Source organism: Sus scrofa, chromosome 13 (genome assembly GCF_000003025.6).
Source record: "Sus scrofa isolate TJ Tabasco breed Duroc chromosome 13, Sscrofa11.1, whole genome shotgun sequence".
NCBI lineage: Eukaryota > Metazoa > Chordata > Mammalia > Artiodactyla > Suidae > Sus > Sus scrofa.
This window is the reverse complement of record NC_010455.5, coordinates 116,895,388-116,923,119: the sequence shown is the minus strand read 5'-3', so window position 1 is coordinate 116,923,119 and position 27,732 is coordinate 116,895,388. Positions and strand designations below refer to the sequence as shown.

The 27,732-nt window shown below is 38.9% G+C and overlaps 1 protein-coding gene and 1 long non-coding RNA gene across 3 annotated transcripts in view; one reads left to right on the top strand and one right to left on the bottom strand.

Moving 5' to 3' along the window:
• Positions 1 to 27,732, top strand: part of LOC106505750 — a 342,957-nt gene that overhangs the window by 120,719 nt on the left and 194,506 nt on the right. The window lies entirely within an intron of this gene.
• Positions 1 to 27,732, bottom strand: part of KCNMB2 (potassium calcium-activated channel subfamily M regulatory beta subunit 2) — a 254,097-nt gene that overhangs the window by 76,181 nt on the left and 150,184 nt on the right. Inside the window, exon 1 of one of the 2 annotated variants that reach the window (XM_005670002.3) lies at positions 13,305 to 14,019. The exons of the other annotated variant lie outside the window; for it this stretch is intronic. The gene's annotated coding sequence lies outside the window, so the exon portion shown is untranslated. Of the gene's footprint in view, positions 1 to 13,304; positions 14,020 to 27,732 lie in introns of those variants that run through there. 2 annotated transcript variants of the gene reach the window in all.

Genomic DNA, 27,732 nt, shown 5'->3' with positions numbered 1-27,732 from the left:
GAGTGTGCAAGGAGAAATGGTGTCAGTTGAAGTTGAAGAAGCAGGAAAGGTGGAGCTCTTATGGGCCATGGTAAAGAGTTTGAGTTCTGTTGTCTAATGGGAAGAAACTGGAATGTCGTAAGTAGGAGAAGATTTGAGTTGATTTATGTTTTGAAAAGAAACACTCTGGGTGCTGTGTAAGGAAGTGGCCTTGGGAGGGCAACAGTTGAAACAAGGAGACCAGTTAGGAAGATACTGCAGTAGTTGAGTATTAGATGACATTGAATGTATGTGTGTATATGTGTGTTGGGAGGAGGATGGTCATGACAAGGGAGAAAGAAGCAGTTCACAGAAGAAAAGGCAGAAATATATAATATATTCTGACAATAAATGCAATTACCTAAAAGCCTTGTAGGTTATTATGATAATAAGCACCTGTACAATGGGCAAGGTATGCAATTTGATAATTTATGGATCAGATGGCAACATCAAAGCACAAAATCTTATAGCAGCATATGATTTCATTAGTATTGTCAAATATTTTCAATCTCTAATTTATTGGAAATGGGTAGAATTGTACTTCATCATTTCTTTGGTGTTGGTTGAGGCCAGTAAGTTGTGAACGGAAGTGATCCATGTTGCATGGGGCTAGAGCATTGGATATGTGTCTGTGTGAGACCCTAGAGGTCTGTTTTGCACTGTAATGATGAGATGGTGGCTACTTTATCAGCTTTGGTCTCCTCTGTCAGTGACTACAAAGAGATCCCCTTGTCAGCAAGCAAGGGACTTATAGCATGAATGAGGAATAAACCTCTTTTGTTTTAAACACTGTGATTTGGGACTTTTAAAAAATTGCAGCATAATCTATGCTATTATGATTGATACATGGCACAAAAGTCAAAATCTTTAAGATGAAAAAACTAAACCATCTTCGAGGAAGTGTCTGGAAATGATCACCAGTTAAAGATAATGATCTCTGCAGCCTATTGGAATAAATGCATTGACAAACTGGGATGAAGAAAAGTATAAAATATGGAAATGGTATTTAAAAATGTAATATTCTGTCAAGAGTGGTCATTTTATCAGTCTGTTTATGAGGGGAAAAAATTTCTGAAGGAACCTTTGACCTGGCTGACTTAGGTCCAGCGCTTCGATAATTGAAAATCTTCCCACGTGAAATATAGCATGAAATATAAAAGTCAGCATAGCAGAAATTCAGAAAGAGATGCAGGATTTCAATATCATGGAGCTTAAAGAAAGAAAGAAACAAACGAGAGAAAAAGAAAAAAGAAAAAAGGTGGAGAATTAATGAACTACCTGACTGGATTTTAGTCTTGTGTGCAGCTGCTGAAACTGCCTCTGGCAGATACTGTCATTTCAACCATCTTCCTAATCAATATTGTGAGGAGAGCAAATTGATTGTACGGTACACAAAACATAGCCTAAGAAGAGCTGATGAGACCTAGACACCATGGTATATATTTGGCCTCATTCACTCACTTATTCTGTGCTACATTTGGGTCAGTTTCAATAAAAATACAGTACTGAGAAATCTTTTTCTTTCCCACCTGTCTTAGGGTCCCCTTGGTTAACAAATCTGATAAGAATTTATTTCCTTTTGCAATGTTTGTGCAAGATTTTATAATATGGCACCACATATATACCTTCTTTGTGGTTTGTTTGTCCTATATTTCATTTCTGAAAAATTATTTGATAGGCCAGAGTAACACACATACTCTTCTTATAAAGCATTGACCAGGCCTGTATATGCACTTACAAACACTTGATCCCTTGATTCTCAGTCCTGAAAATAGGAGATTAGGTAAGCTTACAGGAGAATGAGATAGGTGCAAATGATGAAACAGGAATGGCATTCCTGGATAACTTCCCAGGAGTGTTCTCAGTTTAATCAAGTGTGAGATGCTAACTTTGAAGTGTATATGCTATTTTTTTTAAGGTAGAGTATATCCCTATAAAAAATGGCACTTACAGAAGCATAATTGCAACTGGAGGTAGGGGCAGGCATCCTCCTGCTGTAAAAGTACAGCAGTTGTAGAGGGAGAAAGTAGATGAAAGAGAGCTGAGCCTTCTTAGACCTTGTACTGGCAGAGTTGACTGGTAGGTACCTCTTGCAAAGAGCCAACAAGCACACAAATTCATCCCAAAGTCAGCCTCATCTCTTCTTCTTGGACAGACAGCACTAACATGATTCATACTTGGCTTAGAAATAGTCATCTGTCTGATGGTGTCATGGGTAACATTGCTTGATGCCTCCTGCCTGACACTCTGTGTGAAAAATCAGCAATTGCATTTCCTTTCTGTAGTGTCTGTGCCTTCTCCTTGGCCCATCATGTTGCCCCAAATAACCTCACTGATTCACTGGAAAGATTTTGTGGATGCAAATATGTCTTTAATGTCCTTTGACTTCAGGATCTAAAGATACAGATGTTGTTAGGGTCCATGTCTGGGTGAAGTCAACCATCTTTATTAGAATGGAACTGATCCTTGTTCTATTTCTTTAATGAAACTTCGACTGATTGGAATGAAAGAGCAGTGATAAAATGTATTTTTATTATTGGAGTCTGTCCCAGGTGTGAAGGGAAGCCTCAGTAGTTGTTGTGTGTGATGAATGAATAAATCCACAGATAACCACATTCCCACATAACACCTACACTTGCTTTCAAGGCACTCACATTTTATTACAAGAAAAGGACAAGTAAGCGGAAAATGTCAATACTGCATGATAAGTGCTATGTATGTATTGTTAGCAATATGTGTGGAGTATAACAAGAGCTTATGGAAGGGGTATTTAACCCAACCTAGCATCCGTTTTCTATTCCTACTATAACAAATTACCACAAACTTAGCAGCATAATGCAACACAAATTCAGTATAAATTCAGTATAAATCTTATAGTTCTGTAGGTTGAAAGTCTGACACAGGTGTCATTGAGTCACATTCAAGGTATTAGCAGGGCCTCATTCCTTTCTGGAAAATAACTGTTTCTGTGTCTTTCCCAGCTTTTAGAGTTTGCCCATATTTGTTAGCTTGTGGCTCCCTTCCTCCATCTTCAGAGCCAAAAACATTGAATCTTTCTGACATTCCTTCATTAGTCATGTCTCCCTTTGACTACAACCAGGAAAGTTTCTCCAATTTTAAGGAATCATGTGATTAGACTGGGCCAGCCTGAAAAATTCAGGATAACTCCCCATTTCAAGATCATTAACCTAATCATATTTGCAAAGTTCCTTTGGCCATGAAAGGAAACATATTTTCAGGTTCCAAGGATTAGGGCATGGGCGTCTTTGGGGGAGGGCTATAATTCTGTCTTACCACAATGGGGAAAGAGGAAGTGAAGGAAATCCTCTTTAAGGAGGTGATAATTAGATTTGAGTCCTAAAGACCAAATTGAAAGTCTCAGGGTGAACAAGGTGGGAGAGAGATATGAGGAAGGTACTCAAGACCAGATAAGAATTTCAGCTTAGAGGGGAGAAATATGTACTGAGACTAGTACATGGAGTGAAGATATAATGAAAGCTAGAATTTATATTTCCTTGGACCTTTAAAAAGGTGTATGATGATTTTTTGTTATTTCAATAAATACCTAAACACTCAAGATCTATGCTATCATTGGCTTATTATATCTTGTTTAATTAGCAGCCCAATGAGGGAAGCAGATGGTAGATACATCTATATATATCTATAGATATCTATATATCTATAGACATCTATAGATATCTATAGAGATATAGATATAGATTTTGTCTTTCTGTCTTTTCTAGGGTCACACCCATGGCATATGGAAGTTCCCAGGCTAGGGGTCCAATCGGAGCTGTAGCCTCTGGCCTACACCACAGCCACAGCAACGCCAGATCCTAGCTGCGTCTTCGACCTACACCACAGCAACACTGGATCCTTAACCCACTGAGCAAGGCCAGAGATTGAAGCCACAACCTCGTGGTTCCTAGTTGGATTCACTAACCTCTGAGCCACGATGGGAACTCCAATGGTAGATATTATTAATGAAGATTGTTTGGTTTTAACTTGCAAACTAGTGGTCCCTAGTCAGGGCAATGATGAACGTATGATCACAACAGGGGGAGAAAATTAAGTGAAATGAGAATTAGAACTGTAATAAAAGAGAGACAATATGTCTTTTCAGTTAATTGTGGGAAAAGGACCAAATTAATGAAAATAGTGACAGGTTGTGATCTTGAGCTATGTCAACTCAACATCTTATATTATTTTAAATGAATATTTTGTTTGATATGGCAGCTTTTCTACTTTGAAATCTTGAGGGAAAATGTAGAATTATAAATACATAATATATTTGAATGCCTGTTTTAGCGTATATCTTCATATGATAGGAAGTCAAAATGAAACAGACTCTGGTCCATAAAAGCAATCTTAATGTTCTTCAGATTCAGTATATATTAGGTAATATCTAAGGAAATATCTGAAGGAAGAAAACCTATGAACCCAGAATTCTACAACCAGTGAAAATATCCTTCAGGAATGAAGGTGAAATAAAAACATTTTCAGACAAAAGAAAACCAAAATAATTTGTTGGCAGTAGGCCTGCTGTAAAAGAATCAGAAAAGGAAATTCTTCAAACATAGGAGAGAACTGGTACCAGAAGGAAACTTAGAACATCAGGAATGAGCAAAATGCAATAAAAATGGTAAATACAATAGATTATTCTCCTTCTCCTGAGTTCTTTAAATAAGTTTGATGCTTAAATGAAAAAATTAGAATATTGACATTGAGGTTTTTCAGTGAGCACAGACAGCATAAAGGGGAATGATAGACCTCTGTGGTAGTTAGATTTTTACATCCCACTTGAAGAGGTAAATTTTTTTTTTTTTGGGGTCTTTTTAGGGCCACACCCATGGCATTTGGATGTTCCCAGGCTAGGGGTTGAGTCAGAACTGTAGCTGCTGGCCTACACCAGAGGCACAGCAATGCCAGATCTGAGCCACATGTGCAATCTACTCCACAGCTCATGCAGTGCCGCATCCTTAACCCACTGAGTGAGGCCAGGTATCGAACCCATGTCCTCATGGATACTAGTCAGATTCGTTTCCTCTGAGCCACTATGGGAACTTCTGAAGTAGTAAAATTGATTCAATATAGACTTCAAGAAGTAAAGTATGTATATTTTAATCCCTAGAACAGCCACTACAAAAAAATTACACTGAGATATAGTAAAAAGCACATTAGATGATTTGAATACTAAGACTATTTAAATGACTCCAAAGAAGACATGGAATGGAAAACAAATGAATGCAAAATAGAGGAAATGAACAGAAAGCAAATAATAAGGGAGTTCTCATTGTGGCCCAGCAGGTTAAGAATCTGGCTAGCATCCATGAGGATGCAGGTTTGATCCCTGGCTCTGCTCAGTGGGTAGGGGATCTGACATTTCCATGTGCTGTGGTATAGGTTGAAGATGCGGCTTGGATCTGGAGTTGCTGTGACTGTGGTATAGACTAGCAGTTGAAGCTCCAATTTGACCCCTAGCCTGGAAACTTCGATATACTTCAGGTGCAGCCATAAAAGGGGGGGGGGGGAACCACAAAAAAGAAAACAAAAAGAAGAAAGCAAATAATAAAATAAAATGGTATCCATAATTTTATCTTGATTATATTAAATACAAATGCTGTAAATATACCAACTAAAAGACAGATTATCAGGATGGATTAAAAAATAAGCAAATACATGCTGTTTATAAGAAACTCACTTCAAACAAAATTACATAGGTAAGTTAAAAGTAAAACAGTGGGAAATTATATGCCATCCAAACACTAATCAAAAGAAAATTGGGATGGCTATGTCTGACAATGTGGACTTCTGAGCAAAGTAAATTACTAGGGATAAGATTACATCATGATGAAAGGATTTGTTCACTAAACAGAAGTGTGATTCTAAATGTTATGCCCTTAACTATAAAGTTTAAAATACATGATGCAAAAACTGACACAACTGAAAGGAGAAATAGAAACATCCATTATTCTTTTTGAAGATTTCAAATTTTATCTGAGAAATTCCTGGAAATACTAAATAGGAAATCAATAAGGAAATAAAGATCTAAACAATATTTAACTCTGTTTACTTGACATACATAGAACATCTCATCCAGTGATTGCACATGAAATGTTCATTTTCACTGCACATAGGCAGTTCACCAAATAGGTCATATTCTTGGTCAAAACAAACTTTAAGAAGTTGAAAGGAATTGAAATGGTGCAAAATACATTCTCTGAACATAGTAGAATTAAACTAGAAATTTGTACCAGAAAGATAGAAGAAAATTCTCCAAATACTTGGAAACTAAAAACACTCTTCTAAATAACGCATACCCATTCTGTATGCTGAAAAATGCAAAACATTGATAAATCAAGGACAAATAAATGGAGTGACGTACTATGTTCATGATACTCAAAATAGTAAAGATGTTAATTATCCTCAAATTGATTACATAGGTTGAGTGCAATTCCAGTCAAAATCTTGGCAGAATATCTTAACTATATAGAAAACCAGATTTAATTTTTTTTTACTTTTTATTTTTTTTTTGTCTTTTTTTTTTTTTTTTTTTTTTTTAGGGCCGTACCTGTGGCACATGGAGGTTTCCAGGCTAGGAGGTGAATCAGAGTTATAGCCACCAGCCTACACCACAGCCACAACAATGCCAGATCTGAGTCTCATCTGTGACCTACACTACACCTCACAGCAATGCCGGATTCTTAACCCACTGAGCAAGGCCAGGGATCGAACCTGTGTCCTCATGGATATTAGTCAGATTTGTTTCCGCTGAACCACAATGGGAACTCCTAGAAAATCTGATTTTAAACATTATATGGAAAGGCAAAGGAATTAGAACTGCCAAAGCAATTATGAAAGTGAAAAACAAAATTAGGAATTATACTACTGAATTTAGAACTCATTATAAAGCTATAGTAATAAGATAATGTGGTGTTAGTTATAGGGTAGACACATAGATAAATGGAACTGAACAGAGAGATTTATCTACACAGTCAACTGATTTTTTTTTTAATCCAGAAATTTATCCACAGTCAACTGATTTTTTTTTTTTTAATGCAAAAAAAAGCAGACACTTCAATGGGGAAAAGACAGTTTTTTCAACCATGTTGAAACACTTAGATATATGCATGCAAAAAAAGAAACTCAGTTTCAACATCATTCTCCTTATTCAAAGATTAACTTTAAATGAATAATCTAAACTCACAGCATTAAATCATAAACTTTCAGAAAAACACAGAAGAAAATCTTTGTTACCTAGAAGTAAGCAAGATGTTACTAGATGTGACACCAAATTAATAAATTTCTCTTTGGAGTTCCCGTCGTGGCGCAGTGGTTAACGAATCTGACTAGGAACCATGAGGTTGTGGGTTCGGTCTCTGCCCTTGCTCAGTGGGTTAAGGATCTGGCGTTGCTGTGAGCTGTGGTGTAGGTTGCAGATGTGGCTCGGATCCCGCATTGTGGCTCTGGTGTAGGCTGGCGGCGACAGCTCCAATTCGACCCCTAGCCTGGGAACCTCCATACGCTGAGGGAGCGGCCCAAGAAATAGCAAAAAGACAAAAAAGACAAAAAACAAACAAACAAACAACAAAAACCAACTAAATTTCTCTTCATCTAAATTCGGTATTTTTGCTTTGCAGACTCTTTTAAGAAAATGAAAATACAGGTTATGAACTGGGAGAAAATACTTGCAGATCATACATCTGACAAAAGGACTTGCATTCAGAATTTAAAAGAATATTTAAAATTTAAGAAAATAACCAACTTAGTTTTTAAAATGGGCAAAGGCTTAAACAGATACTTGTTCAAAGGAGATATAAAGGTGGAAAACTAGCAAATGAAAAGATATTCAACATCATTAGCCATTTGGGAAATGTGAGTAAAACCAAGGCGAGGGAGTACTATACAACTATTAAAATGGCTAAAATTGAAATATACCGACAATAACACTCAGTGCTTGAAAGGATGTGGAAAAAGGAGAACTCTTGTACATTGTTGGTAGGAATGACAAATGTATAGCCACTTTTTTTCTACAACATGGAAGGAAGTTCCTTATAAATTTACACATACATTTAGTATATAACCTAATTGTATTTGGTAGCATTTATCTCAGAAAAATGAAAACTTAACATCCACATGAAAACCTATACACAAATTTGTATAGTAGATTATCTGTAATTGCTATAAACTGGAAACTACACAAATACCCTTCAGGGGGTAATAGATAAACAACTATGGTACATCATACAACGGAATACTATTCAGCAGTGAAAAAGGAATAAACCCTTTATACATACTACAGTAACAGTGAGTCTCAAATGCATTGTGCTAGTTGAAATAAACCAGACTCAAAAGATTAAATACTGTGTGATTTCATTTACATGTAATTCTGGGAAAGATGACACTGTAGGACAGCATTTGCCAGGAGCTCAAGATGGGGTAGGATTTAAGACTCAAGGTATAAAAGGTTGAGGAAACTCTATCTTGATTTTGATAGTGGTCACTTGAATCTATAGATGTACTAAAATTCATAGAATGAAACACCAAAAAAAAAAAAGTTGATTTTACTATCTGATGATTTTTAAAATGTGAGGAGTAAAAGAAATACTTGGACATAAAGACTGTAAAACTGACAAATCTGCTGTATATCTCCAGTTCACAGTGTTTTAATGTGGAACAGGAGAAAACAAAAACTGTAAACTTGTTCCATTTGAAAATCATACACATTTCCAAGCCACTGGAGGAAAACAGGATTTAGAAGCAAAAAGTCAAAAAGAAAACAATAAAAGTTGGAAAAGGTGAAATCAGATGTCACCCACTGCCCTTTAACAAGAGCAGCATTAATCACTTCTGAAGGGGCTCAGAGGCCCTTAGTGTCACCTAGCAGTCATATAGTGAGACTCTTCCCACCTGTTCACTAGGGATCAAAGGTAAACTGTGGCATCACCAGACCCTGAAGAGAGGACTCGAATTGGAGCCCACAGGAATGTTCAAAGATCCTGCAATCCCTTGTGGTGAAGACACTAGTGAGAGACAGCCCATGACTTTGGCCTGCTTGGAACAATGCCAGACTCCCCCCCCCCCCCACCTTTCTGCCCTCCACCACTGGCCCTTGCAGAATTTGCTATGCTGAAAAGAGAGTGTGTCGATGCTCAATAATTATAAGGGAAAGAATAAAGTGTTGAAAATGTAAGAAACCAGGCTAAGCTGTAGCACACTATGCTCCATAAACAGGCCTGATCCAGAAAGAACTGATTAGACTCAGCCTGGTGTAATGATGCAGCTGAAAAAGTCACAGAAGGGGCTGGAGGCTGTGAGAGCTTGTCAGTTCAGGGACCTGCTCCTGCTGCTGGAGGTCCATAGCACAGGTGGAACTCTGTCTTACTATCATTTGGAGGCCTCACAGCGTCTTATGATACTCAGGAGCCCAAATCATTTGGAGGCCTCACAGCGTCTTATGATACTCAGGAGCCCAAATCTAGATCCGTGAGTTTAGAATGAGGCAAGACAAGATTTATGTCCCTGTGATGTATGGAGGACCATATATTTGATTAGGTCAGCAAAATACCTAAATGATACAGAGAAAAAAGTAATCACACTGGCTACGATTATTACGGTAGGCCGGCTGTTTTCTGATGAGCTTTCTCAGGTTGTGTGGGGCAGGGAAGAACTTGGGACATACTATAAGCCCAGGTGTTGTCCCAACTTGACATGTAGCCTGAAGCAATTGCCCATTGTATTCCAATTTAGAACTCCCATAATCCCACAACTCAAACCCAGAAAATGAGGCCAGAAAGATGCAGCGACTGCACAGTCATTTAGTGCCCAAACTGGAATCTTCTGATTCCAGGGTCAGGGAACAGAGAAAAAAAAAATGTTTCTAAGCTTATAGGCCTGACTTTTGAGGGAAAAGTTTGCTTCCTTGAGGGGAAAATTAGGTAGATTAGACAGGCAGACTCAGATACTCAGTAAAGTTATTTTTCTTTTACCTCAACATAGGACAATGCATAGAACAACATCTACTGGAGAGGAGATATAAGAAAACGTCCCTTGTCAGGCACAAAGCGACAAGACATTATTATATCCCAAGTACATGAGTTGTAATTGGCTGGGGGTGGTTCTTATCTAGCACTTTTGGAGAGTGGCTTTCACAGAGGAGCTCAGACTAGAGATTGCTATTAGTATGGCAGAAAATTAGAAACGACAAATTTTACACTGAAACAAAAAGGTATAAGGTAAACTTTATTTATGAAAGGGAAAAGACATGGTGAAAAGAATATATGATGCTGCTGACATACAACAAGTAAAGTGTCTAGAAGAAGACAGAGAATTTAGAGATTGTAATTCTTAGTAGTCACCTAAGATCAAGTTGCCTCTTTTGTAACTAAAGATGTCAGAACCAACAAAACTTCTAACTCTCCTTTCCCTTCCTGGGTAAGTTCCCATCACTAGCTTTCTTTGTCCCCAGAGTATCCTGAGGCTTTCCTGTTAATCTTTCTACCTGTTTAGTGTAGTAGAGTGCCTGATATATAGCAGGTACTCCATAGAGTCTTGCTGTGTAAGTTGGTAATGCTAACTTTGTAAACTGTAAAGGAACACATAAATACAAAGGATTACTATATTTGTTGAGAGGATGCCTCCCCGAAGCTATCTTATCTCCCAGGCACAGAAGCCAGTTATCATGCCTCATGGGAGCAGAAGGAACTTTTAACCTCAACTGTCCATTTCTGTCTGGGGGAGTTAGTTGAGTCAAACTCAGGGGAACATGGACCCTGTAGGTTGGCACCTGAGTAGGATCCCTAAAATGAGGTTGTACTAGGTGCCATCATTATTTAGAGGGCCCAGGAGTAAACTTCCAGCAAATCATAGCCAAGGAAGGAAACCAATGTCAGCTTGAGAGAAACATGATCAAGAAAAGGACTCAAGGTGTAAGTGAGAAAGCCTGGGCAGGGTCTGAGGAGGTTAGAAACAGGTGGAAGCTGTGATGCAAGATAGGAGGAAGATAAATTTTTCTTGAACAGTGGTGAGGAAAATAGGCTCTGGGAACAGGTACCCAGTCTAAAAGCCTGGGTCAAACTATATATAACTATATATAAGAATAAAAAGCATAATAGAAATACCCACTAGTTTTCTTCCCTTCAATTTTCCATTTATATCTGGACACATCTTGGGACATATGCATGTGTGAATATATATATATAATCTTTTTTCCTAAGTTACTGAAATCTTCCCAAACTAAAACATTAACATGATCATGACAAGCTAATCATTTAACTTATTCCAAAAAGGCAGTGTTTTGTTTTTTTAAAAGCAATGCCTAAAGAAAAAGCCTGACTCTACCACTATCTGTGAGTATGAACTCCTCTCTTTAAGTGAGCCAGTTTTGGAAGGAGACAGCATGTGCCTGGGAGAGAGCTCTCCAGTCTCTGACTTGGAGCCACATACAACCTTGTCCAGAGAACTCCGGGCCCCTCGGAGTAACTAACATGTAGGGAAGACTTCTCATATGGGAGATGCTTCCAAGGGCTGTGGTATTAAGAAATGCAAGTTCTAATTCTGGTTCTACCTCTTACCTATCCTGTAACCACCAGTGAATTCACTCTCTAAGACTGAGTTTTCTCACCAATAAAATGAGAATAATAGCATTTAGCTCATAAGATTGTTGTGGGGGAGATAAATGGGAGAAATAGTATTTCCCTGACAGGAAGTAAGTGCTCCATAAGTATTTGATACTATTGCAATTTTGCATATTAGCTAAGCATTAGGCACTGTCAGAAATACCAAATGTAGAAGAGACGCCAAGATCACTGCTAAAGTATGTGAACGAAAGCTGCAGGATGCTCTCCTCTGTTCTTTGGGAGTGAGCAGTCCATGTTTAATTCGAAAGAACCATTGGGAGTTGGTTGAATTACAAACTTCGGGAAGAAGGATATGTGTATTCAGTTGGAAACAACTCTCAGGAAGGACAGACACCTCACATAGGAGGGGAGCAATACAGAGGATGGTTATATAGCATGGGAAAGGGGCAGCTAATTCTAGCATCGTTTATAAACCACATTCGGGGCCATGGGACCACTGCCAACCTCTGTCTTGCCTCCTACAAAATTGGCTTCTGTTTACACAGAGTCCTTGTCAGTTCTGTTTAGTTTTCACTAGCCCATGAAAGGGAAGTTCACCAAGCCCAGGGCCCTTTATTCTAACGTGATTAAAATTTTGGTGGGTAGGAAACCAAACTCCAACAATTAAATACATACAGCATATGAAGAATACCAAGTTAATAGAGTGTTTAATGATCTCTAAATGAGTAAAAGCTGGTTCCTTATTGTAGATGGCAATAAATCCAACCCCAGGAACCTGGTGTGGTTTTCCAAACAAACTAGATTTATAGTACGGCTCAGAAAACAGAAAGACAGCTCCGTGATGCAGGCCCTAACTTGTTCTTCTTTGAAATAAATAATGAATCCTCACTGAAAATTATGTTGGCTCAGAGACGCAGGTAGGCAGACATACATCAAAATATTGAAAAGATGGGCCTCAGATAAATGGCTCACACAGAACTTCTATTTGGGTCCATAGAAGGACTCAATAGTCCTTTCACCTTTTGCATCAAAAAACCACTAACTTTCTGAAATGAGCAAACGAAACTGTACCACTGCTCTTTCATCTCTTTTCTACCCAAATGAACTGAATATTCAGGAGTTAAATTCCCTTCTGTGGCTCTTGCAGTCCCCCTAGAATAGAGCTCTAAAAGGAGACAGGCAGCTGTTTCAGAAACACATGAGGCAATAATCAGCCAACATTGCTTACCAAAGCACAAAGCTCCTGGGAACACAAGTCATTATTCAAATCAGCCCCAAACTCTCTTTGAGATTCTCAAACTGAAAAAGTGGGCTGGAACCTTCAAAATCTCTCTGTAAATTTTGTTCAAAATAAAGTGTCCGATATTTTTTTTCTCTTCAGTGTTACAGAAATGCTAGGGCAGACATACAGAATTTCAGAATCCGGTATAAAGAGCTTCAGAAAGCAGCAGATGCATTATTTCTAGACAGATGACTGGTTCAGTTCTGATTTCCATGGCTGATCTCTCCCCTTCTCTCAAAAAGAGAGGTCCTAGATTCAAGTGCAAAAGCTTTGCCACACGCTGGCAAACATTAGGTGTTAGTAAAATGGATCTTATCTGGTCTCTGCTGCTTAAAAGCCTTCACTGGAACAACACTGTCCCCCTGCAGGTTAACAAGTGCAAACTCTTGTCTGACCCAAAGACCCTTCTTAATATTGCAACATACCTTTCCAAACTTGGTTCACTCACTCCTGCCCCCTGGTCCTTCTTCACAACCACATCGAGCTTTCGCCTGTGTCTGCATCCTCACTCATATTCTTCCTTCTGTCCCAAGTGGCCTCAGTCTTCGCTTGGCAAATTCCCACTGGTCCTCTAAGACCTATTTGAGTCACTTCATCTCTGAAGCCTTCCCTGGTAGTCTCAGAAAGAGACAGCTACTTCCTTCATTGCCCCCACTATAGGGTCAAGTCTAAGGGAGCACTTTATAATATACTTGTTTGAGGGTTTGCCTTCCCAGCAAACCCCTCCAGGCAAGGACTTTGGCTTATGTCCAGCAAGAGACTGACTACTTGCAAGTCTGAAGAAATATTTGCTGAATAAATATTGAATTAAAATATGGATAAGTCTAGAAGCAGTGAAGAAAACAGGTCATGTGTGGTATTTTCATCTCATGTGTGTGTGTATGTGTGTGGGTTACTAAAGGAAGAGACGTGCAATTTAATCATAATCAGGAATCTTTTTCTTGGAAAATTAATATAACACTTTTATGGCTAGTGCCTATTTTTTTTTTGAAGGATTCCATTTCTCATGGACAAGAGAAAAATATGTAGAGACCTTGAGAGTTTAACAGAATAATGATAAGGTTTCATATGTAAGAGGAATTCTCTTTTCCTTAAAAAAATTATCAGACTCTGGAGTTCCCATTGTGGTGCAGTGGAAATGAATCCGACTAGGAACCATGAGGTGTGGGTTCCATCCCTGGCCTCCCTCAGTGGGTTAAGGATCTGGCGTTGCCGTGACGTGCGGTGTAGGTTGTAGACACAGCTTGGATCCTGCATTGTTGTGGCTGTGACTGTGGCCAGCAGCTGTAGCTCCACTTGGACCCCTAGCCTGGGAGCTTCCATGTGCCATGAGTGTGGCCCTAAAAAGCAAAAACAAAAAAACAAAAAACAGACTCTAATAAGACAATATAGATATTTTTTCCATAAGGGTTAGTGATCAGAGATGTCTACCTTCTGGTGTCTCTGTTACTTGGGAATTTCTATGTAGGTTTGTCTCACAGAACAGAATTTATATATATGTCTTTTGTTAAGGCTGCACCCATGGCCTAAGGCAGTTCCCAGGCTAGGGGTCAAATCAGAGCTGTAGCTGCTACTGGCCTATGCCACAGCCACAGCCACAGCAATGTGGAATCCAAGCCATGTCTGTGAACTACACCACAGCTCACAGCAACACCCAATCTCCAACCCACTGAGGCTAGGGATCAAACCCATGTCCTCCTAGATACTAGTCTGGTTTGTTACCGCTGAGCCATGACAGGAACTCCAGAAATTTTTGTAATGGTGGTGGTTCTTAGACCACCACGTTGTTGGAGCAGGTCATCAAGAGATGCACCTTGACTGCTAGTTCACCCATGAGCTGGACCGAGGCAATCACAGGTTCCTCACTCCCTCCTTAAAATATATGCTCTGCCCACTGTTTCCACAGCTGGAGTCATTTCAAGAATGCAGCCTTGAGATGGTATTGTGTTGTTGAGTGTGTATGGGTGGCATACCTGACTGAAACCAGTTAAGTCCTTTACATAAACTTTTAAGATTCTGGTGGGCAGTGGGGAGATCTCATCTTGAGGCTACCCAAGAGGAGCCTCGTATGTCAGTTCCCTTGCTTATTAAATCTACCACCTACCAATCAGGAGTGATCTCTCCATTCTTTGATTTCCTCTTCCCCTCTGTGTATGGGAGCAACTAACACACATCAAAGGGGATCTTTCCATTAAATTGTACCAAAGGAGCTTATATAAAGACAATTTGCATGAAGGTGGTCTCAGAGCATGGCTTCTCAGGTGGCATTGCAGTGCACTGCTGAGAGAGAGCCTTGGGAGAAGAGAAGCTTGTGTGGCAGAGGTCATGTGGATGAAAGTGCTGGAGAGCTGGGGTGGGTAGAGGGGAGGGTGAGGAGTGGAAGGGTGGCACAGCAGAAGTCTAGTCCAAAGTAGGTTGCCCCCAACTGGATGTGGAGCTTCGAACAAGGGAATTCCTGTCAGCAATTTGGTTCTAGATTTGTTGGACTAGATCTCTAAAGCACTTCTGAAGTCACCTACTCCTAGAATAAAAGTTGTTCTTAGAGATCACTTTAGAGATTTTGTCAACTTTTCCTCATTTTCAGGCTATGTAATTTATTTTTCCTAATTTTTATGCACATTAAACATTTATGTTGACCTGCTTTATAGAGCTATTTTGTAATTTTATAATTGGCAGTGATTTGACTTTAGAAATTTCCCAGGAGTGAGATATAGTTTCTCTGAATATTTGCCCATATCCAGTTAAGGGAATAAAAATATAAATTTATAACAAGATGAAGAGGCTATAACATTTACAAAGTACACATTATGTGCCAGTCACTGTATATGCTTTATCTAAAATGGTTCTTATAATAATTATGCCAAAGCTATGATTTTACCCTGATTTTACATTGAGGAGACTGAGCATTGTCTAAGATCACTCAACTCAGTTCATACTTGAGCAACCTCCTTCCTCCTTTCCAACAGAATATATATATATATATTGCACAAAGGGAATGAATACTAAAGACAAAAGTACCAAAAATAGAGCTCTTGTGTCCAATCCCTTTTAGTCTACAGCTGCTTTACTTTTTTGCTAGGTTTTAGTTTCAAAAATGGTGATTTTTATCACTAGCTAGTCCCAATTCATAGATGTGTTATGAAGTTCATAGAATAAAATATTACATCTTGGAGTTCCCGTCGTAGCGCAGTGGTTAACGAATCCGACTAGGAACCATGAGGTTGCGGGTTCGGTCCCTGCCCTTGCTCAGTGGGTTAACGATCCGGCGTTGCTGTGAGCTGTGGTGTAGGTTGCAGACGCGGCTCGGATCCCGCGTTGCTGTGGCTCTGGCGTAGGCCGGTGGCTACAGCTCCGATTCAACCCCTAGCCTGGGAACCTCCATATGCCGCGGGAGCGGCCCAAGAAATAGCAACAATAACAACAACAAAAAGACAAAAGACAAAAAAAAATAATAAAATAATAAAATAAAATAAAATAAAATAAAATATTACATCTTTTCAAATAATATAAATACTACTTAAATTCCCAGATCTTGTAAAGAGGCAGTTTGAACAGTAGTTGAGGCAGACATCTCAGGTTCACCTGAATCCTGGCTCTGATATTTATCATGTAAGTGACCTTGGAAAAGTTACTTATTCTCTCTGTGCTTTAGATTCTCCATCTATAAAATGGGGGTAATAAAAGCAGCTAATAGTTATGGGATTCATAGCAAAGTAACATACATGAATATACAATGCATATTTCAGTGCCTCACATATAGGATCCATGTAATAAATGTCAGCTGTTATTAGCAGTATTTTCTCTCTAGGTTCAAGTGCTATGAGAGCAAAGTCCTTGTATGCCTTGTTCCACATAGTGTCTTCAGCACCTGGGCCAATGGCTGACAGCTGGAAACATTTAATAAATAGTTGTTGAATCCATATAACAGGCACACGCATTCATATCACTGCAGCTTTCTTTCTACTGGACTATACACACTTTTTTTTTGATGTTTCATATGTAACTCAATATTTTAATTGATTTTTAACCATTCTTTTTTTTTTTTTTTTTTTTTTTTTTACTGTACAGCATGGGGACCCAGTTACACATACATGTACACATTCTGTTTTTGCACATTATCGTGCTCCGTCATAAGTGACTAGACATAATTCCCAGTCCTACACAGCAGGATCTCATTGCTAATCCATCCCAAAGGCAATAGTTTGTATCTCTTAACCCCAAGTTCCCCAACCACCCCACTCCCTCCCCTTCCCCCTCCCCCTTGGCAACCACAAGTCTATTCTGCAAGTCCATGATTTTCTTTTCTGTGGAAAGGTTCATTTGTGCCTTATATTGGATTCCAGATATGTGATATCATATGGTATTTGTATTTCTCTTTCTGACTTATTTCACTCAGTATGAGAGTCTCTAGTCCTGTCCATGTTGCTGCAAATGGCATTATTTCATACTTTTTTATGGCTGAGTAGTATTCCATCGTGTGTATATACCACATCTTCCTAATCCAATCGTCTGTCGATGGACATTTGGGTTGTTTCCATGGCTATTGTGAATAGTGCTGCAACGAACATGTGGGTGCATGTGTCTTTTGTAAGGAAAGTTTTGTCTGGATTGGGAAAGAGTGGGGTTGCTGGGTCATATGGTATTTCCATGTATAGATTTCTAAGTTATCTCCATACTAATCTCCAGAGTGATTGTACCAGCTTACACTTCCACCAACAGTGCAGGAGGATTCCCTTTTCTCCATACCCCCTCCAGCATTTTTTTATGTGTGGACTTATTAATGATGGCCATTCTGATTGGTGTGAGGTGGTATCTCATGGTAGTTTTGACTTGCATTTCTCTAATAATCAGTGATGTTGAGCATTTTTTCATGTGTTTGTCGGCCATCTGTACATCTTCCTTGGAAAAATGTCTATTCAGGTCTTTTTGTCCATTTTTCCATTGGGTTGTTGGCTTTTTTGCTGATGAGTTATATAAGTTGTTTGTATATTCTAGAGATTAAGCCCTTGTCAGTTGCATCATTTGAAACTATTTTCTCTCATTCTGTACGTTGTCTTTTTGTTTTCTTTTTGGTTTCCTTTGCTGTGCAAAAGCTTGTCAGTTTGATGAGGTCCCATTGGTTTATTTTTGCTCTCATTTCTGTTGCTTTGGGAGACTGACCTGAGAAAATGTTCATAAGATTGATGTCAGAGAATGTTTTGCCTATGTTCTCTTCCAGGAGTTGGATGGTGTCTTGTATTATATTTAAGTCTTTAAGCCATTTCAAGTTTGTTTTCGTGCATGGTGTGAGGGTGTGTTCTCGTTTCATTGCTTTGCATGCAGCTGTCTAGGTTTCCCAGCAATGCTTGCTGAAAAGACTTTCTTTTTCCCATTTTATGTTCTTGCCTTCTTTGTCAAAGATTAATTGACTATAGGTGTATGGGTTTATTTCTGGGTTCTCTGTTCTGTTTCATTTGTTTGTATGTCTGTTTTGGTACCAGTACCATACTGTCTTGATGACTGTGGCTTTGTAAAATGCCTGAAGTCTGGGAGAGTTATGCCTCAGGATTGCTTTGGCAATTCTGGGTCTTTTGTGGTTCCATATAAATTTTTGGATTGTTTTTTCTAGTTCTGTGAAAAGTGTCCTGGGTAATTTGATAGGGATTGCATTGAATCTGTAGATTGCTTTGGGTAGTATAGCCATTTTTACAGTATTAATTTTTCCACCTCAGGAACATGGAATATCTTTACATTTCTTTACATCTTCTTTAATTTCCTTGATTAAAGTTTTATAGTTCTCAGCATATAAGTTCTTTACCTCCTTGGTCAGGTGTATTCCCAGGTATTTGATTTTTTTGGTTGCAATTTTAAAAGCTTTTTTTTTTTGTATTCCTTTTCTAATATTTCATTGTTAGTATACAGAAATGAGACTTATTTCTGAATGTTAATCTTATATCTTGATACTTTGCTGAATTTGTTGATCAGTTCAAGTAGTTTTTGGGTTGAGTCCTTAGGATTTTCTGTGTATAGTATCATGTTGCCTGTATACAGTGACAGTTTTACTTCTTCTCTTCCTATTTGGATGCCTCTTATTTCTTTTGTTTGATTGCTGTGGCTAGGACTTCCATTACTCTGTTGAATAACAGCTGTGAGAGTGGACATCCTTGTCTTGTTCCAGATTTCAGTGGAAAGGCTCTCAATTTTTCTCCATTGAGTATTATATTTGCTGTGGGTTTGTTATAAATGGCTTTGATTATGTTAAGGTATGTTCCCTTTATACCCACTTTGGTAAGAGTTTTTATAATAAATGAATGTTGGACTTTGTCAAATGCTTTTTCTGCATCTGTTGAGATGATCATGTGGTTTTTGACTTTTCTTTTATTAATGTGGTGTGTGATGGTGATTGATTTGCATATGTTAAACCATCACTGTGTACCTTGGATGAATCCCACGTGGTTGTGGTGTACAATCTTTTTTATATTTTGTTGGATTCGGATGGCTAAAATTTTGTTAAGAATTTTTGTGTCTGTATTCATCAAAGATATTGGCCTACAGTTTTCTTTTTTGACAGTATCTTTGTCTGGTTTTGGAATTAGGGTGATGGTGGCATCATAGAATGTCTTTGAGGGTGTTCCTTCTTCTTCAACCTTTTGAAGAAGTTTAAGGAGGATGGGTATAACTTCCTCTTTGTATGTTTGGTAGAATTTGCCTGTGAAGCCATCTGCTCCTGGGCTTTTATTTGTTGGGAGTGTTTTTATGACATCTCCCATTTCATTTCTAGTGATTGGGCTGTTCAGTTGATTTATTTCTTCTTGATTCAGTTTTGGCAGGCTGTACATCTCTAGAAAGTTGTCCGTTTCTTCCAGATTGTCAAATTTGTTGGCATACAATTTTTCATAGTATTCTCTCATGGTTTTTTGTATTTCTGTAATATCTGTTGTGACTTCTCCTTTTTCATTTCTTATTTTGTTTATTTGGGTTTTTTCTTTCCTCTTCTTGGTGAGTCTATATACACACTATTAATTTAGGACTATTGAGTCTCTTGGGATAGGTTTCCAAAATAACAGGTGAATTTTTAATCAGTCCCACATTCCACCCCTTATACATAACATCTACAGATTACAGCATCTAGGTGGTTAGGCCCCCTAATTATGTTAATCTTTTTTTTTTTTTTTTGTCTTTTGTCTTTTTTTTTTTGTTGTTGTTGTTGTTGTTGTTGCTATTTTCTTGGGCCGCTCCCGCGGCATATGGAGGTTCCCAGGCTAGGGGTTGAATCGGAGCTGTAGCCACCGGCCTACGCCAGAGCCACAGCAAAACGGGATCCGAGCCACGTCTGCAACCTACACCACAGCTCACGGCAATGCTGGATCCTTAACCCACTGAGCAAGGGCAGGGACCGAACCCGCAACCTCATGGTTCCTAGTCGGATTTGTTAACCACTGCGCCACGACGGGAACTCCTAATTATGTTAATCTTATTATTTCCTATTGAGGAAAAATGACATGGAGCTAGCAGATATGCTGTTAGTCTGGTTTGCATAAGGACGCTAAGGTACGGACACCCTAAAATTTAGGAGTCACAATAGAAGCATTACACCTATAACATCAGGGTAGAAAACATAGAGTATTTGTCTACTCCTTAGATAGTGATGTCAGCAAGCATCTTGTCTTATGGGGAAAAGATGGAACCAAGGGAACCAACATTTGATGTGTATTGCTCATACCAGATAATCGATATTAGCTCATCCCCATAACAACATTTCATTTTACAACTTCCCACATTACAAATGTGGAATCAGAGGTTCAGAGAAATTAAATAATTTGCCCAAGGAAATATAACATGATTTGAAAGGAGGTCATCTTATTTCAAAACTAGTTCTTTCTCCATTAAAGCCAAGCCTGATATGTGGAAAATTCTCAGTAAATGGCAAGTCTTAAAGAAAATGTTATTTTAACTCTATTTTTTCTGACTTGCCAGAGATAATAGTGGAAACAATGCTTGGTGTATTCTTGATTTTAAGTGGAACTTTCAGTCTTTTCTGATGACTCAGTCTTCTCTGGCTTTTGGGGGTGGAACTGGGCTCCCTGGTGGAAGGGGCTGTACTTACTGAGAGATTCCTTGTAGCCCAAGTGAAGCTAATCTGGAAGTTGGTTCTTAGTCTGTGGTTTCCCAAAAAATTGCATAAGAAGCCCAAGGAATACCTAATGGAATGCTCATGTCTTGCCTGACCCCCAACAAAATAGAATAGGGATTAGGCCTGGAGCCCTCATTAAAAAGACCACGAGGGGGTTCTGATATATAATAACATTTTATGAACAAAATCTAGGACTTTGGGGGACCCTGTACCTACTTGACCACAGGGACAGGTTTTGCACATTCTGAGTCTGGAGGAGCTGCTAGAGCGTCTCTGAATGAGGACAAGGTCTTCCTGAGCTCATATACCAGGGCTTCCTTCGGCTGTGAGGAATGGTGAAGTCTGGCCTCTTGGTTAGAAGATAGTAGAGATTCTGTTTTGAGAGGAGAGTCAGGCCAGGCCAAGAGGAAGAGTGGACTGGGACTTCACAAGGGGACGTAGCTGTGATAGGAGTTTGGTGAGCTCAGGATTAGTTAGGTTCTCTCTGTGCAAGATGACAGAAGAAAAACAACAGGTGCAGACTAAATGCCAGGCATGATATTAAGAATTTTGCCTCAGAGACGGGTTTAAGATGGCAGAACAGAAGGACTGGAGCTCAACTTCTCTCCTAAAAACAACAAAATTCACAACTAAATACTGAGCACTCTTTACCCAAATGGACTGGAAACCTTAAAAAAGATATCCTACTCCAGAAGAAAAAGAGGAGGACACATCAAAAGGTAGGAGGGGCGATTTCGTGGTATAAACAACCCCATACCTCCTGGGTGGGAAGCTCCACAGACTGGAAACTAACTGGTTCACAGAGACTCACCTACAGGAGTGAGAGTTCTGAGCCCCACATCCAACTCTCACGTGTTGGAATCTGGCACGGGGAGAAAGAGCCCTTGGAGCATCTGGCATTGAAGGCCAGTGGCGCTTGTATGCAGGAGCTCCACAGGACTGGGGGAAATGGAGGCCCTATTCTTAAAAGGTGCACACAGACTTTCACATGCACTGGGTCTCAGGGCAAAGCAAAGTTTCCATAGGAATCTGGGTCAAATCTGACTGCAGTTCTTGGAAGACATCCTGGGAAAACAGGAGTGTTGTCACGGAAGGACATTGAAAGCAAAGCTCTCGGGAATATTCAGCAGCAGTGCCTTTCTCTGGAGGTGGCCATTTTGGGAAAATCTGGCCCCACCCATCAGTCAGGGCTGAGAAGCTCCAGGGCAAACAACAACCCAGGTGGGATCACAACCCCAACCCCTCAGGCACACAGCTTCCTCTAATCCCATCCAGAGACTAAGCCCCACCCACCAGAGGGATTAGAATCGGCTCCATCTACCAGGGGGCAGGCATCAGCCCCTTCCATCAGGAAGCCTACAGCAAACCCCCCATACCAACTTCAGCCACAGGGGGGCAGACATCAGAAGTTAAGAGAGGCTACAACTCTATTATTTGTAAAAAGGTCACCACACCAAAAACCTATAAAAATGAAAAGACAGAGAATTATAACTCAGATGAGGGAGAAAAGAAAAACCCCAGAAAATCAGCTGAGCGAGGAGGAGATTCTCAGCCTCCAGGAAAAAGACTTTAGACTATTGATGCTGAAGATAATGCAAGACATTGGAAATCAACTGGAGGTAAAGATGGATAACTTACAGGAAACACTGACCAAAGAGATACAAGATATAAACCTTAAACAAGAAGAGATGCAAAATACAATAACTGAAATACAGAATTCACTAGAAGCAGCTAACAGCAGAATACAGGAGGCAGAAGAATGAATAAGCGAGGTGGAGGACAGATTAGCGGAAATTACAGATGCGGAACAGAAGAGAAAAAAGACTGAAAGGAAATGAAGAGAGTTTCAGAGAACTCTGGGACAATGTGAAACTCACCGACATCCGTATTATAGGGGTGCCAGAAGGAGAAGAGAGAGAAGGGGACCGAAAAAATATTCCAAGTGATAATAGCTGAAAACTTCCCTAATATGGGGAAGAAATCACTCACTTGAATCCAGGAAGCACAATGACTACCATGTAAAATAAACCCAAGGAGGAACACCCCGAGACACATGTTAATTAAACTGACCAAAATTAAAGTCAAAGAGAAAATCTTGAAAGCAGCTAGGGAAAAGAAACAAATAACATATAAGGAATCCCTGTAAGTTTATCGGCATATTTTTCTGCAGAAACTCTGCAGGCCAGAAGGGAGTGGCATGATATACTTAATGTGATGAAAGGAAAAACCCTCCAACCAAGATTACTTTAGTCAGCAAGGCTCTCATTAAGATTTGAAGGAGAAATAAAAACCTTTACAGATAACCAAAAGTTGAGAGAATTGAGCAACACTAAACCAGCCTTACAACAAATACTAAAGGAACTTCTACAGGTAGAAAAGAACAAGAGAAGAAGGAAAGAAAAAAGAACAGCAAAAACAAATCCAAAGCAATTAATAAAATGGCAATAAGAACATACATATCAATAATTACCTTAAATGTTAATGGACTAAATGCCCCAACCAAGAGACATGGACTGGCTGAATGGATACAAAAACAAGGTCCATATATATGCTGTCTTCAAGAGACCCACTTCACTTCTAGGGACACATACAAATTGAAAGTGAGAGGATGGAAGAAAATATTTCATGAAAACGGAGATCAAAAGAAAGCTGGAATAGCAATACTCATATCAGACAAAATAGGCTTTAAAATGAATATTTTAAGGGACAAAGAAGGACATTACATAATGATCAAAGTATCAATCCAAGTAGAAGATATAACAGTTTTAAATATCTACACACCCAACCTAGGTTCACCACAATACATAAGGCAACTGCTAACAACCTTAAAAGGACAAATCGACAATAACGCAGTCATAGTGGGGGACTTTAACACCCCACTTACAGCAATGGACAGATCATCCAGACACAAAATCAATAGGAAACACAGGCCCTGAATGATGCATTAAACCGGATGGACTTAATAGGTATTAATAGGACAGTCCATCCAAAAGCAACAGAATATGCATTCTCTCAAGTTTACATGGAACGTTCTCTAAGATTGATCACATCATGGGCTACAAATTCAACCATGGTAACTTTTAAGAAAATTGAAATCATATCAAGCATCTTTTCCGACCACAACACTATACAACTGGAAATCAACAATAAGAAAAAAACTGCAAAAAGCACAAACACGTGGAAACTGAAAAAACATGCTACTAAACACCCAATGGATCACTGAAGAGGAAATTAAAAAATATCTAGCAGCAAATGACAATGAAGATTCCACACTCTAAAACCTATGGGATGTGGCAAACGCCGTTCTAAGAGCAATACGAGCCCACCTCAGGAAACAAGGAAAAGCTCAAATAAACAAGCTAACTTTACATCTAAAGCAGCTGGAGAGAGAAGAACAGACAAGACCTAAAGTTAGTAGAAGGAAAGAAATCATAAAGATCAGGGCAGAAATCAATGAAATAGAAATGCAGAAAACCATGGAAAAGATCGATGAAACAAAAAGCTGGTTCCTTGAAAAGATCAATAAAATTGATAAACCCTTAGGCAGACTTATCAAGCAAAAAAAGAGAGAGGACTCAAATCAATAAAATTAGAAATGGAAAAGGAGAAGTAACAACAAACATCACAGAAATACAAAGGACCGTAAGAGACTACTATATGCAGCTATATGCCAAGAAAACGGAAAACCTAGGAGAAATGGACAAATTCTTAGAAAAGTACAATCTTCCAAGACTAAACCAAGATGAAATAGAAAAGATGAATGGACCCATCACAGGAACTGAAATTGAAAATGTGATTAAAAAACTTCCAACAAACAAAAGTCCAGGACCAGATGGCTTCACAGGCGAATTCTATCAAACATTTAGAGAAGAGCTAACACCCATCCTTCTGAAACTATTCCAAAAAATTGCATAGGAACGGACACTCCCAAAATCATTCTATGAGGCCCCCATCACCCTGATACCAAAACCAGACAAAGATACCACAATAAACAAAAACCATAGGCCAATATCACTGATGAACAGAGATGCAAAAATCCTCAACAAAATACTAGCAAACCGCATCCAACAATACATTAAAAGCATTGTACATCATGATCAAGTGGGATTTATCCCAGGGATGCAAGTGTTCTTCAATATCCAGAAATCCATCAGTGTGATACACCACATTAACAAACTGAAGAATAAAAACCATATGATCCTCTCAATAGACGTGGAAAAAGCCTTTCACAAAATCCAACACCCATTTCTGATAAAAACTCTTCAGAAAGTGGGCACAATGGGAACCTACCTCAACATAATAAAGGCCATATATGGCAAACCCACAGCTAACATCATCCTCAATGGTGAAAAACTGAAAGAATTCCCACTGAGATCAGGAACAAGACAAGGACGTCTGCTCTCGCCACTAGAATTCAACATAGTTTTGCAAGTCCTAGCCACAGCCATCAGAGAAGTAAAAGAAATAAAAGGAATCCAAATTGGGAAGGAAGAAGTAAAACTATCACTATTTGCAGACGACATGATACTATACCTAGAGAATCCTAAAGACTCTACGAGAAAACTGTTAGAGCTCATCAATGAATTTGGCAAAGTCGCAGGATACAAAATTAATACACAGAAATCGACAGCATTTCTATACACTAACAATGAAGCAGCAGAAAAGAAATTAGGGAAGCAAACCCGTTTCCCATTGCATCCAAAAGAATAAAATACCTAGGAGTAAACCTACCTAAAGAGACAAAAGACCTGTACTCTGAGAACTATAAGCCACTGATGAAAGAAATCAAAGATGACACAAATAGATGGAAAGCTATACCATGCTCGTGGATTGGAAGAGTCAATATTATCAAAATGACTATACTACCCAAGGCAATCTACAGATTCAATGCAATCCCTATCAAATTACCAAGGACATTTTTCACAGAACTTGAACAAAACATTTTAAAGTTTGATTGGAAGCACAAAAGACCCAGAATAGCCAAAGACATCCTGAAAAAGAAAAATGGAGCTGGAGGAATCAGGCTCCTGGACTTCAGACTCTACTACAAAGCAGCAATCATCAAAACCGTATGGTACTGGCACAAAGACAGAAATATAGATCAGTGGAACAGGATAGAAAGCCCAGAATTCAACCCATGCACCTACAGCCAACTAATCTATGACAAAGAAGTCAAGAATATACAATGGAGAAAGGACAGCTTGTTCAATAAGTGGTGCTGGGAAAACTGGACAGCCACATGGAAAAGAATGAAATTAGAACACTCCCTAACACCATACACAAAAATAAACTCCAAATGAATTAAAGACCTAGATATAAGACCAGACACTATCAAACTCTTAGAGGAAAACATAGGCCAAACACTCTGTCATAAACAATAGCAACATCTTCTCAGATGCACCTCTTAGAGTAATGACAGTAAAAACAAAAATAAACAAACGGGACCTAATCAAACTTAAAAATTTCTTCACAGCAATGGAAACCCTAAACAACACGAAAAGGCAACCCACAGAATGGGAGAAAATCTTTGCAAGTGAATCAACTGACAAGGGATTAATCTCCAAAATTTATAAACACCTCCTTCTGCTCAATACCAAAAAAACAAACAACCCCATCAAAAAATGGGCAGAAGATCTAAACTGAGAGTTCTCCGAAGAAGACATACAGATGGCCAAGAAACACATGAAAAGATGTTCAACATCAGTCATTACTAGAGAAATGCAAATCAAAACCACTGTGAAGTACCACCTTACACCAGCCAGAATGGCCATCATCAAAAAGGCTACAAACAATAAGTGTTGGAGAGGGTGTAGAGAAAAACGAACCCTATTACACTGTTGGCGGGATTGTAAATTGGTGCAACTACTGTGGAAAGCAGTATGGAGATTCCTCAGAAAACTAAACATAGAACTACCATTTGATCCAGCAATCCTACTCCTGGGCATCTATCCAGAGAAGACCGTGACTCGCCAAGACACATGTACTCCTATGTTCATTGCAGCATTATTGCAATAGCCAAGACATGGAAACAACCTAAATGTCCATCGATAGAGGAGTGGATCAAGAAGAGTGGTACATATACACAATGGAATATTACTCAGCCATTAAAAGGAATGAAGTAATGGCATTTTTAGCAACATGGATGGACCTAGAAATTATCATGCTAAATGAAGTCAGCCATACAATGAGACACCAACATCAAATGCTTTCACTGACACGTGGAATCTGAAAAAAGGACAGACTGAACTTCTTTGCAGAACAGATGCTGACTCACAGACATTGAAAAACTTATGGTCTCTGGAGGAGACAGTTTGGGGGGTGAGGGTATGTGCTTGGGCTGTGGGATGGAAATCCTGTGAAATCAGATTGTTATGATCACTATACAACTACAGATGTGATAAATTCATTTGAATAATAATAAAAAAAGAACCTGAACTCAAAAAAAATTTTTTTTGCCTGTATTATGGAATTTAATCTTCACAATTGAAATGTATACAAATATACACCATTCACAAAGGGCCATTATGTGGTGGTGAAGCATTTGTGCTCTGCAAGACCTGGGTTTGAATTTTGACTATTTGTGAGTGTCATTTTCTCACCTCTCAGACATTCAGTTTTCTTTTCTATGAAATCATAGTATCTACTTCATATGGTTATTGTGAAATTGAATGTAATGAAAAATTTTTAAGCTAATGATGTAATGTAATTAGCTTTGTTTTTGGTATATAGTATGTGCTCAG